Consider the following 14,269-nt stretch of genomic DNA (forward strand, 5'->3'; position numbering starts at 1 on the left):
TGTTGGGCAACTAAACAGAACTTCCATCACAATCTAGATTGTAGGTGCCACCTACCTGACACAGGGGTCCACTCATGCACAGGGAGAATATGAAGAGAAAAGATGGGGAAAACACTTGAGTACCAATTTTACTGGCTTATGCTTGGTAAGTCAATTCTCAAGGGGCCTACAACCGTAGGGGTTTGTAGAAGTTCTTTCTTTTCTTTTCTTCTTTGAGATGGAGTTTTGCTCTTGTTGCCCAGGCTGGACTGCAGTGGTGCAATCTCGCCTCACTGTAACCTCCGCCTCCCAGGTTCAAGCAATTCTCCTGCCTCAGCCTCCTGAGTAGCTGGGATTTCAAGCAGGCGCCACCATGCCTGGCTAATTTTGTATTTTTTTTTTGAGACGGAGTCTCGCTCTGTCGCCCAGGCTGGAGTGCAGTGGCCGAATCTCAGCTCACTGCAAGCTCCGCCTCACAGGTTTACGCCATTCTCCTGCCTCAGCCTCCCGAGTAGCTGGGACTACAGGCGCCCGCCACCTCGTCTGGCTAGTTTTTTTTTTTTTTTTGTATTTTTAGTAGAGATGGGGGTTTCACCATGTTAGCCAGGATAGTCTCGATCTCCTGACCTCGTGATCCACCCGTCTCGGCCTCCCAAAGTGCTGGGATTACAGGCTTGAGCCACCGCGCCCGGCCTAACTTTGTATTTTTAGTAGAGACTGGGTTTCTCCATGTTGGTCAGGCCGGTCTCGAACTCCCGACCTCAGGTGATCCACCCCCACCCCGCACCCCCACCCCCCGGCCTCACAAAGTGCTGGGATTACAGGTGTGAGCCACCATGCCGGCCTGGAAGTTCTTCCTTAAAAGGGGTTGTTTTTTTAAAAAGCTGACATGCTCTGACTTACAGAGAAGAGCTTCCTAAGATGCAGTCAGCAGGGAATGCAATGTAAAGGGATAGCAGAGGTGAAGCCTCAGAGCTGAGGAAGAACAGGCAACAAACCCCAAAGATTTGGAAAGTTTAAGGCTAAAAAGGGGAGAAATTTGGGACAAATTAACTGAGAGAACTCAAAATGCCTTAGGGCAACTCTTCAAATAAGATAATGATGTGGAGGGCAAAGCAATGACCTTAAGATAAGCAGCTACTTAATTTCCACTGCTGATAGTTTAAGAAGATAAACATTCATTAAGCAACCCTACTGTATAACCCAGTTGGGCAACCTTGCATTCCACATCCATGTAACATTCCAGAGGACCAAGGAGCAAATATACCTAAGAATGTAATCTTGTTATAGGATTCCACTTTAAAAAATGGCTCAAAAGTGTAGCTTGCCTAAGAATTGTTTTTTGTTTGGTAGATTTCTGCAAAGTTGATAAATGAAACAAAACTTGAAAGGTAGTCTTGGCTTCTTATTCCTTTTGAATTAGGTGCAAAAAATTACCTTTCACTAGTTTCCCTGCGTGCCTCTCCTCCTACCTTCTGTGGGGGAAACATTAAGTTTCTGAATTTTTAAAATAAGACACCTGACTAGGGAGGGGAAATGCAGATGATTAAATGGATGGCTTTTACTTTAAAAATTTAAAGGGTAGTTTAATAACTTCTCATGCTTTGTATGTTAGGTTTAATACAAGCAGACTGGGCTGGGCACGGTGGCTCATGTCTATAATCCTAGGACTTTGGGAAGCCAAGGTGGGTGGATCACCTGTGGTCAGGAGTTGGAGACCAGCCTGGCCAACATGAAGAAACCCCATCCCTACTAAAAATACAAAAACTAGCTGGGTGTGGTGGTGCATGCCTGTAATCCCAGCTACTCGGGAGGCTGAGAGGTTGCAGTGAGCCAAGATCCCACCATTGCACTCCAGCCTGGGTGACAGAGACTCCATCTCAAAAAACAAACAAACAAAACAAGCAGATTGTTCTTCCAGTAAAGATTCCAAATGAGATAAACATTCATTTACCCTCACCCCTGCAAGCCAATCAAAGTTGTTAGAACAGTTTGTGTAAACACCCAAAATAAAATTAAGGAAGTTGAATACTTCCATGACTTTTAAAGTGAACACCCTTCAGGGGAGAATGAAAAATAAAGCTCTCACTAAGGAGATGCTGGCTACATAGGCAATCTACAACCTTCTTTAACCGTTAATAGTTTTCCTTCATTTTTCTACCGTCCCTATACTTTTCTCCCAAAATCAAAGAACTAGTGAATCATGGGGTACAGCAATGACTCACATGCAGGTTGTAAAAACTGGGCAAAAAAAGAGACAACATACAGCAAAGTATCCCTCAAAGCTCCCAGGGACCTCTGTACTCAGATCCCTTCTTGTTCTCATTGGTTTTAGGGGCACTTTGGCTTATCAAAGCTTTCATCAATGCTTCACTCAGAGGATTAACTTCTGAAAAATCAAACCGGTGAAAACAAGGAATTGTAAACAGAACTAAACCAAATAAATAAATCCCAAACAAAACTCAAGTAGAAAGATAATTTATTTTTTTTAGCACAATCATAGCTCACTGTAGCCTGGAAACTCCTGGCTTCAAGTGAGCCTCCCACCCTAGCCTGGGACTATAGATACGCATCACCATGCTCAGCTAATTTTTCTTTTTCTTTTAGAGACAGGATCTCACAAGGCTGCCCAGGCTGGTCTCGAACGCTTGGGTTCAAACGCTCTTCCCACCTCAGACTCACTGAGCAGCTAAGGTTATAGGCGCAAGCCACCATGCCCGCCTGACCCCCAAGGATCTTCATCAATGTTCACCATCATCAACAATGCTCAAGAACACTTCAGTCTGCATACTTCCCCGCCCCCAATCCTTTTAGAGCTTTCTTAAAAAGCAAAATAAAAGAATACATGCTCAAACAGAAAAGATCCCTTCTTCCTCCATCCTGACTCAATAGTTTCCAAATAGGGAGAGAGAGGGTGGTGATGATTTTGGGTGAGAGAGTCTCAATTTTGAAATATGAAAGATTCTTTTTTTTCTTCTGAGACAGAGTCTTGCTCTGTTGCCCAGGCTAGAGTGCAGTGGTGTGGTCTCGGCTCACTGCAGCTTCCGCCTCCTGGATTCAAGCGATTCTTCTGCCTCAGCCTCCCAAGTAGCTGGGATTACAGGCGCCCACCACCACACCCAGCTAATTGTATTTTCAATAGTGATGGGGTTTTGCCATGTTGGCCAGGCTGGTCTCGATCCCCTGACCTCAAAAGATCCAACCACCTCAGCCTCCCAAAGTGTTGGCATTACAGGTGTGAGCCACCATGCCCAGCTGGTTCTTTTTTTGGGGCAGAGTCTTGCTCTGTCGCCCAGGCTGGAGTGCAGTGGCGCCATCTCTGCTCACTGCAACCTCCACCTCCCCAGTTCAAGCGATTCTCCTGCCTCAGCCTCCCAAGTAGCTAGGGTTACAGGCACACGCCACGATGCCTGGCTATTTTTAGTAGAGACGGGGTTTCACCACGTTGGCCAGGCTGGTCTCGAATTCCTGACCTCAAGTGATCTGTCTGCCTTGGCCTCCCAAAGAATTGGGATTACAGGTGTGAGCCACCGTGCCTGGCCTCAAATACGAAAGATTCTAAAATGCAGAACTAGGGTTGAGAATCACTGCATCTTGCTTGCTTTCTTCACAGGGTCATCTCTAGGTCAGCTGAAGGTAACAAGCTTCCACAACCTCACCTCCACCCAAAGAAGAAGAACCCGGAGAGGTCACTTGCTGCATTTACCCTATGCTATGGTTTGAAGGTGTCCCCCCAAATTCATGTGTTGGAAACTTAATCCCCAGCACAACAGTATTGAAAGGTGGGGCATATGGGATGTGTTTAGGTTATGAGGGCTCTGCCCTCATGAATAGATTCATGCTGCTATTTAAAATAAGGTGCTTATAAGACTTGACAGCTATAGTCACACACACACACAAAAGATAAAATAAGGTGCTTGTAAGACCTGAGAGCTATAGTCACACACACACACACACACACACACACACGATAAAATAAGGTGCTTGTAAGAGTGGGCCATCTCTCTTTTGTTCTCTTGCCACGAGAGGAACAGTGTTCTTCCCCAAGAAAGGATGCAGCATTCAAGGTGCCATCTTAAAAGCAGAGAGCAGGCCCTTACCATAACACCAATCTGTGGTATTCTGTTATAGCAGCACAAAAACTAAAAAACAAAAAACCCCCACAACTTAAGACAACCTAGCTATAATACAACCATAATGAATTGTGACAGCTCAGAGATACTCAACTTTTACCAGCCCGAATACTCACTCCCCCTCAAGTACTCTGCCATCCAAGTCATCACTTGTAAGTCACGTAACTACTTTCAGGTTAGGACCAGGAATGTTTTAGAGACTGCCTACTATACTCCCTAATTGGGATGTACAGTATATGCTCTCCAAGAAGCTTTCATCCCAGGGTTTGATGGCTGGGTTGTGCCGAGGGAATGGATGGCCAAATTTTTCACCACTTCCCTTTTCAAGCTCCCATCTGTGCCTACCTCACAAAGCTCAATTTAAATCTTAGCCAGAGGCCAGACGCGGTGGTTCACGCCTGTAATCCCAACACTTTGGGAGGCCAAGGCGGGTGGATAACGAGGTCAGGAGATCAAGACCATCCTGGCTAACATGGTGAAACCCCCGTCTCTACTAAAAATAGAAAAAAATTAGCCGGGCGTGGTGGCAGGCGCCTGTAGTCCCAGCTACTCGGGAGGCTGAGGCAGGAGAATGGCATGAACCCGGGAGGCAGAGCTTGCAGTGAGCCAAGATTGCACCACTGCACTCCAGCCCGGGCGACAGAGTGAGACTCCGCCTGAAAAAAAAAAAAAAATCAATCAATCAATCTCAGCCAGATCATTTCCGGGAGTCACTAAGCCAGCAGTATTACATGGATCACCACCTGAAAATCAGTTTCTCTTCAATTTCTACTCCATTTCCAAAACTGTCATTGTTTTATTCACTGTGTGTTTTCTATTTTTCTTTTCCCAAATTTGTAAAACTAAGTTTAAACTTTTAAATTAAGATGGTCTTTTTTATATGGAGTTAATATGGGAACAGAATAGGAGGAGCCCAGATTCAGACTCATGTCCAACTCTATCACTTAATGGCTGTGTGACCAAAGACAAACCACAGAAATCCCTGCGGGTCTCAGTTTCTACTTACTTCACAAGGTTATGAGGATTCTACAAGATCATATATGTCAAGTGCCTAGCTTGGAGAACAGATAGTAACTGATCACTAAATGGTAATGAGATGGAGCTCTAGTTCTTTACTACTGCCTCCCCTCCACCAGTAGTACCAGCTGGAAAGTAGCAGCGCAGCCCAACTAGAAATGAGGAGGGGAAAGAGGTAATATCAGATGGGGTTGGAGTCTTATTTGAATCCTGTTAAGTCCTGAAGTATGAGCTGATTTTGTAGTAGCAGATGATGGTCACCTTTATGGGATTACAGGACTTGCCAAATCTTCCACAGAAAAAAAGAGCTACACCAAAAATAATATGGCCAGAACACTGGAAACTCTGTAATTTATCATAAGGGAGAACCACAGAAATTCATTCCTTTCTAAAACTTTTGTGGCATGAGTTCAGTATTCTGATATAACCTATGGCCAGTCACTTCAAAGGGACCTGATACCCAACTTCTCTCTTCTCTTCCACCAAGTATCAAACAACGAAACACACTGTTTACAGTAAGTGTATATAAGCTTCTTTTTCTTGAGACGGAGTCTCCCTCTGTAACCCAGGCTGCAGTACAGTGGTGCCATTTCAACTCACTGCAACCTCCGCCTCCCGGGTTCAAGCAATTCTCGTGCCTCAGCCTCCCAAGTAGCTGGGATTACAGGTGTGGACCACCACGCCCGGCTAATTTTTGCATTTTTAGTACGGACAGGGTTTCGCCATGTTGGCCAGACCGGTCTGGAACTCCTGACCTCAAGTGATCCACCCACCTCAGCCTCCCAAAGTGCTGGGATTACAAGCATGAGCCACCGCGCCCAGCCCAAGTGTATATAAGCTTCTTGAGGGCAGAAATCATTTGAGCACATAGCAGCACTCAAACATCTGACAAATGAATAAATGGCCAATTCCTACCATCATCTCTATATACTCTTCTAAGCAAACATCAGAGATTTATTCTAAACTACCAAATAAAATACCAATAAAAAAATCTGGCCAGGAGCAGTGGCTCACGCCTGTAATCCTAGCACTTTGGGAGGCTGAGGCAGGCAGATCACGAGGTCAAGAGATCGAGACCATCCTGGCCAACGTGGTGAAACCCAGTCTCTACGAAAAATACAAAACTTAGCTGGGTGTGGTGGCGGGCGCCTGTAGTCCCAGTTACTCAGGAGGCTGAGGCAGAAGAATCGCTTGAATCCGGGAGGCAGGGGTTGCGGTGAGCCGAGATCACCACTGCACTCCAGCCTAGCAACAGAGCAAGATTCTGTCTCAAAAACAAAACAAAACAAAACAAAAACCAACAACAAACTGTCAGTCCTTGGAAAGGAACTAATGTGCCTTAAATTGACTAACTGTCCCCAACTTCCCCTGCACCTAAAAGCTCAAACCATCATACTATTAGGCGTTTACCATAACAAAACCAGCACTAAACAAAACCACCCCTTATGAAATATCTCAAATATTTTGTTGATCCTCACATTAATGCCACCCCACTCCCGCTGCTACTACCATCTATGAGGCAGGTTAGGAGGTGGATGGGGCTGCCTTTTATAAAAGGTTTAGCATTAGGAGGGATGATTCTGTTACCCTTCAAAGGGACTAGGAAAGTTACCTGAAATTGGTTTATGCAATTGACCTTAGAGTCAGATGCTATTACCAAATGGGAGAAATACCAAGACCGGAACTTACTGAGACATTACAGCAACCTCCCCCCTAGGGTACAGAATAACTCAGATATCCAAACATTTTCAGAATAAAGTTCACAAAGGTTCATTTTAGCTTTTTATGCCCCAAAGAACAAAGATTTACTCAGTCAACTAAAACAAAAATGTACACATCTGGTAGAGTGTGTACACTTTTTCTATAATGATAGGCATTATTAGTCTTAAAAAGAAAAATTAAAAGATCTTCACAAAACCCAGTGGAATATTCCATCAGGAAGCAGCTTCGAAGCTGGAAAATTTCTCTAGTGTTCTTACAACAGTGCAAAGCAAGAGACTGCAATCACAACCAGTGTTCAGGATTCACCACTTTACTACTCGGATCTTCTTTCTAATATATGAATGAGCTTCTGGGGAGAGATTTTGCAACAAGTTATTTCTCTCTCCCCTGATACTCATCAAGAATAAACACATTCAGTATCCAAGTTCTTCCTAGGGTGGAAATAGCATGCCTGTTTTCTTTTAAATCTTTGCACCTGAGTCTCAGCACACCTGCTCCTTCTACAAAATTACAAATGTCCATGGACAAGAGTCTTCCTTTCAGAAGGGAATGGGAGACATCTCTATTCAGCAAAATAAATACTTGCCAAAGAGCAAGGTAGTGTTGTATAAATTAGCACCACAGGCTTTGAAATCAGAAAAGGAGTACAGAATTTGGCACTGACCCTTACTAAAGGCTGTGATATTAGGCAGCTATTTACTCCCTGTATGTACTCTAACTTCTTTATCCATGAAATGGTAATAATAGCTTTTCACACAGAGCTGTTATAAGGGGGGGTCAAAATGTATGCTACTCATCCTCAGAAAACTACTTTTCTTTTCTTCTTTTTCTGAGACACAGTCTCCCTCTATAGCCCAGGCTGGTATTGGCTCACTGCAACTTCTGCATCTTGGGTTCAAGCGAATTCTCCTGCCTCAGCTTCCCAAGTAGCTGGGATTACAGGCACGTGCCAACACACCCGGCTAATTTTTGTATTTTTAGTAGAGACAGGGTTTCACCATGTTGGTCAGGCTGGTCTCGAACTCCTTACCTCAGTGATCCACCTGCCAAGACCTCCCAAAGTACTGGGATTACAGATATGAGCAACCACACCCAGCCAATGTTACCTTTTTTAAAGAAGAAGAAGAAAAAAAAAAACATTATTTCACCCATGAAGCAGATGGGGAAACTGAAGCCAATGGATGAATAATTGGCTTTTTTTTTTTTTTTTTGAGATGGAGACTGGCTATGTTGCCCAGGCTGGAGTGCAGTGACAAAGTCTCTGCTCACTATAATCTCCTTTTAATAAAAGATGAATTTCAGCCAGGAGCGGTGGCAGGAAAATCGCTTGAACCTGAGAGGTGGAGGTTGCAGTGAGCTGAGATCGCACCACTGCATTCTAGCTTGGGCAAGAGAGCAAGACTCTGTCTCAAAAAAAAAAAAAATTAGCCACGCTTGATGGGACACACCTGTAATCCCAGCTACTCGGGAGGCTAAGGCAGGAGAATTGCTTGAACCTGGGAGGTAGAGGTTGCAATGAGCTGAGAACGCACCACTGCACTCAAGCCTGGACGGGAGAGCAAGACTCTGTCTCAAGCCGGGCGCGGTGGCTCAAGCCTGTAATCCCAGCACTTTGGGAGGCCGAGGTGGGTGGATCACGAGGTCAGGAGATCGAGACCATCCTGGCGAACACGGTGAAACCCCGTCTCTACTAAAAAAATACAAAAAACTAGCCGGGTGAGTTGGCGGGCACCTGTAATCCCAGTTACTCGGGAGGCTGAGGCAGGAGAATGGCATAAACCCGGGAGGCGGAGCTTGCAGTGAGCTGAGATCCGGCCACTGCACTCCAGCCTGGGCAACAGCGCGAGACTCCGTCTCAAAAAAAAAAAAAAAAAAAAAAGACTTTAATCATCTGCTTATACTAAATCCCCTTCAACATGTACTGTTATTCTGTACTCACTAATACGGAGCTGAAAATGGTTTATATTATCATTCCATGGTTGTGTGGCAGATCATGTTTTCATTTTATTACATTTTCTTCCAAAATATCTAGTGCCCAACTCACAGCAGGTGTTTGGTGAAGCCCATTAGCTTACTGGTTAACAGTAAAAGTGCATTTCTGGGCTTCATATTCATATACTTATATGTGTATTTTGGAGGAAAATCTAGTTTATAAGGTCACAGACACGGCAGGAAAACAAAAAGAACCTTTATTTTGGCTATGATCATTCTTCTTTTTTTTCTTTTTTTTTTTTTTGAGACTGAGTCTCACTCTGTCGCCCAGGCTGGAGTGCAGTGGTGCGATCTCGACTCACTGCAAGCTCCGCCTCCCGGGTTCACGCCATTCTCCTGCCTCAGCCTCCCGAGTAGCTGGGACTACAGGCGCCCGCCACCACGCCTGGCTAATTTTTTTTTTGTATTTTTAGTAGAGATGGGGTTTCACCGTGTTAGCCAAGATGGTCTCGATCTCCTGACCTCATGATCCGCCCATCTTGGCCTCCCAAAGTGTTGGGATTACAGGCGTGAGCCACCGCGCCCGGCCTATGATCATTCTTCTAAAGGAGATCTTAGAAGAACAAATGAAAATGTGAAATCAAGAGTACAAACTCAACATGTAGAGTTATCTGTATGACAAGAGCCAGTTGTCACGCACCTGAAAATGTCAAGTCCTCTGAACCTGAACGGATTGTGAGAAGAGTAAAGACAGTGGGCAAGGATGTGTGTCAAATGGCATAAGATAAAACCGTATCAGAGGAAGCTTCATCATACTCTCTGAGGACTGTACTCAGTGAGAAACCTCAGACTCTCAATTTCTAACCTGCCAGAGAAAAAAAGCCTGAACCTTCCTAATTCCTTCTCCCCCTCACTAAGATAGCAGGCTGCTGAAGAATTGAAAGACACCTACAGAATGTATCCTAGGAGAAGGTTCTATTCTGAGATCCCTAGAGAATAGGCTGGACTGAGAAGTAATTTCTACTGTCCAGCCTCTTAGTTGAACAGATCCAGCAGTGGGAAGGCAAATTTCTCCTTCCTACTCTTCAAATAAGATCTAAGACCATTTAGCCCTGCTGCAAAGATGACACTAACTTTTTTAACAACGAAGTACCATCCCAGGACAGGGGGTGGTGCTGTACTGGGCTGACCCTCAATCTCAAGTTCAAAGAAAACAAGCCCTCTGAAGAAAGGGTACAACTGGTGTGGAAGATAGGAAAGACCTATAACCTACACAGCACCCCGCCTTAAATGGTATTCTAACTATGTACTCTCGCTTACCTTGCAGTATGTCCAGAGTAAGCCTTCCTTCCCAGGAAGGGTAAGTATATCTGCTATTATAATATCTTGAAATTCAAAGGGAGTAATTGCTTATTAGGTTCACAGTGCATAGAACACCATGCCAGATACAACAGCTGTTAGGACTAGTTCTGAGTTGAAGCAGGCAGCCTACATACTTGGAGGAAACTAAGGACCACCACCACATCCTTTCTAACATATATACTCTGCCCTCTTCCCTTTACCTCTTTTCTCTCTCACTTATTTCTTCCCTTTCTCATAGTTCAGACCTGTGGCATCTGTATCCTGATCCTTTAATAATACAATTCTCCATTAGGATATCTCTGCAGAATCAATGTTTGCATATAGAAAAGGAAAGAGCTAACATTTACAGAGCACCTTCTATGTGGCAAATGTGGTGTTAGATATTTTAACCCATATTATCTCACTGTCACCACCTAATCCAAGAGTAATGTCCATAGTCACACATGTGGAAACCAAAATTTGGAAAGAGTGAGAGAGGTCTGTAGTTGTTTGTTCTATATTCATCTCTTCTCACAAAACCTAAAATAGTCTAGTTCTTGACTTTTTTCCTCATGTGGTCTTTATTATTATTATTTTTTTCTGAGATGGAGTCTTGCTCTGTCGCCCAGGCTGGAGTGCAGTGGTGCAATCTCAGCTCACTGCAAGCTCTGTCTCCCAAGTTCACGCCATTCTCCTGCTTCAGCCTCCTGAGTAGCTGGGACTACAGGTGTCCGCCACCATGCCTGGCTAATATTTTTGTATTTTTAGTAGAGACAGGGTTTCACTGTTAGAGAGGATGGTCTTGATCTCCTGACCTTGTGACCTGCCCACTTCAGCCTCCCAAAGTGCTGGGATTACAGGCATGAGCCACCGCACCCAGCCCCTATTATTTTCGAGACAGAGTTTCACTCTGTTGCCCACGCTGGTGTGCAGTGGCGCAATCTCAATCTCGGCTCACTGCAACCTACGCCTCCAAGGTTCAAGCATTTCTCCTGCCTCAGCCTCCCAAGTAGCTGGGATTACAGGTGCAAGCCACCACACACTCAGCTAATTTTTGTATTTTTAGTAGAGACAGGGTTTCACCATGTTGCCCAGGGTGGTCTTGAACTCCTGACCTCAAGCGATTTGCCCACCTTGGCCTCCCAAACTCTTGGGATTACAAATATGAGCCAATGTGCCTAGTCCTCATGTGGTCTTTTAACTTGTCTAACCATCAGTTTGGGGGGAGGGAGGCATGGAAAGAGCCAGAATAGAGGACAAAAAAGGTCTTCTTTATGAGCCTGAACTTTAAATGGTTCAGGTATTTGTATCAAAGACCACAAAGTAGCACTTTAGCTACAACCAGCCCTTTGAGGATAGTGAGGGGGAAAAAAATGTGAAATTCAGTGCTTTGAGAACATTATTACCACCACCATTTAGGTGAATATTCTATTAACCAACAATTTTTACTTAGGGAAGGTACTCAAACACATCCAACATACCTTAATTTATTCAAAGTATATAAATTAAGCAAGCTGTTCATATTATCTCTAAGATTTAAAACATTAACCTATTCAATGATCTCGCCAAAACATTAACTTTTAATTCTGTATAATGTGAGGAATTCAGTGGGGATTCTTTAAAAATGGTTATATTTGGGGGCAGGAACAACTAATTTTATTTCATTTAGAGTTAAGATATCAACAAGTTATTTTTAAGTAACCAGTTTTTAAAATGCCCAAACACTACAGCAGAAGTTTGCAAGCTGCACTGACCTTCAAACAAGGGTTATGGCTATGAGGGTTATCTGACCAAGTGTTCATTAGATATGAAACACATGAGGTTTCCTAGTGAAGAGAAGTGAAAAGACATTTTAACACCCACTGACACAATCTAACCCAAACTAACACTGTCCATTCCTTTGTCATATTCACCACTGTCCCTGGCTAGGACAGGCTCTAGCTATGATTTTATTAACATTACCTTAAAACGATAGTGTCCAAAACTATTTCTGAGGCCACCACTCGCCTGCACAGAAAACACCGAGAAAAAACAACGAATAATTCTCCCGCTTTTTCCAACATACGTTCACCTGTTTCAGTTCCTTATTCAAGATACCCTCAACCACAGTATTGGTTTACGTATACATTTATCCTTCATTAGCCAACTGTGGAGAATATACCAGGAGCAATCATGAACCGGGAAGAACTACCATCAACTTTAAGTGGGGCCTATGTCTACCAAAATAATTAAATGGTTATTTTACTAGCACACACAAACTAACATTCGACCAGGCTTATCTGAAACCAAGTAACAATGTTCTACCCAAATTAAAAATCAAGTTTATGCATGACACTCCTTTCAACTCAGAAGATTAAATATGATGCTGGTTACAAAACAGAACACTATCAAGTTCCCCATTTTAGTAATTTGGCTTCTATAAATGCTCTTCCACACACATGTAATATAAAATAGAATTTGTTATAGCTCAGACTACATTTTAAGGAAATCTAGTTTTGTATTTTCTGAAAATAAAATACACCTCGTATAGCACATTGGTTTAAGTGCTGAACTGTGCTACATTTTTGCTGTGACATCTTAGACAAATTATCTCTTAGCCTCAGGTGCCTTGTCTACCAAATGGTGGCAATACTTGTGAGGATTAAATGACTTAATAATGTACTGTAGCACAGTCTATAATATGGTATGTGCTTAAATAAATTATTTTGCCAACATATTTCCCTTTATTAAGATGTAGTTAGTGAGCCCATTTTGCAGGTGGTTTCTTTTTCAAGCTACATTAAATTTGGGTCATATGTCAAGAGATAACCACATAAGATTACCTTAATTTCAAAATCACTCTTATTCTAGCATCTTTTAATAACTACTGTTAAAAACCAATCCTTGATTCCCATGCCTAGAATTCTACACTGCTAAGGGGAGGAAAGGGCTTTTTCATTTCCAAAACAATACTGTTACTCCACCACTAAGTCTCACTATCTTGTGCTAACAACCATGCCTGAAAACAACCTCAGTTTTCCTCCTGAAAACCAGAGTACCCCCAAAACATCAGCAAATACAGATTCATTTTGCCATCCACTTTGTCTTTAAAGCCCATTACAATTCTCCTAAAAATATTTTATCACTAGGTAAAGTAGGAAGAACATTTTTCACTGTACCCTATCTATGAAAATCTAGAGTCTGACTTTAACACAAGTTGGCAATGAAAATATTCCCCACCTCCAAAAACTGGTATGTACTGGGGAATCTTCTGACTCCCTTATCAATACTCAAGAGATGGCCAAAATTTTAAATTTCCATGGGATCAAGATGCAACCAAATCCTGATTAAAAGCAAAGTAGGACATGATTATTAACCACAATGTTTAGAGGAAGATGTTCCAGCTATTTTAGACAGCTTAATCATGTCTAAAATATCAAAACTCAACAACTTCGAAAACAAGTTGTGCCTTATAACTTCATTTTTAGCATGCTTTAAACTCTACTGAACTTTGCTAAACAAAGAGGTAAAGCCTTCAAAAGTCTTAAAGAGGGGCTTAAAAGTTTCTAGTCGCTAGGTAATATGGGTAGAACAAAATTTAAGAATCAGTTTCCTTCATCAAGCAGTAGAAAGGAATGGTGTTACTTATTAAGCAATGTCATCTTCAACGTTACTTCATTCAAACAGATAAATTATAGTCATGATTTAATTTTCTGGACTGTTTCAGAGAATATAACGTATGCAAATTAAAATGTGTGAACCTGCCTGCTAATGAAAGTAGTAAGAATAAATCCACAGATCACATCCACCTATATATAATACTGCAACAACAGCAATCTATAAAATGCAATACTGGATTGAAAGCTTCAAGTAAGCCGGGCGCAGTGGCTCAAGCCTGTAATCCCAGCACTTTGGGAGGCCGAGATGGGCGGATCATGAGGTCAGGAGATCAAGACCATCCTGGCTAACACGGTGAAACCCCGTCTCTACTAAAAATACAAAAAACTAGCAGGGCGAGGTGGCGGGTGCCTGTAGTCCCAGCTACTTGGGAGGCTGAGGCAGGAGAATGGTGTGAACCTGGGACGCGGAGCTTGCAGTGAGCCGAGATCTGGCCACTGCACTCCAGCCTGGGCGACAGAGCAAGACTCCGTCTCAAAAAAAAAAAA

At 43.1% G+C, this 14,269-nt stretch overlaps 1 protein-coding gene across 8 annotated transcripts in view; it reads right to left on the bottom strand.

The window, feature by feature from the left end:
• ETF1 (eukaryotic translation termination factor 1) overlaps positions 1-14,269 on the bottom strand; it is a 38,065-nt gene that overhangs the window by 21,675 nt on the left and 2,121 nt on the right. For 2 of the 8 annotated variants that reach the window (XM_078004292.1, XM_078004293.1), the window contains one exon: positions 2,246-2,368. The gene's annotated coding sequence lies outside the window, so the exon portion shown is untranslated. 8 annotated transcript variants of the gene reach the window in all.

The sequence above is a fragment of the Macaca mulatta genome, chromosome 6, assembly GCF_049350105.2.
Source record: "Macaca mulatta isolate MMU2019108-1 chromosome 6, T2T-MMU8v2.0, whole genome shotgun sequence".
Classification (NCBI taxonomy): Eukaryota; Metazoa; Chordata; class Mammalia; order Primates; family Cercopithecidae; genus Macaca; species Macaca mulatta.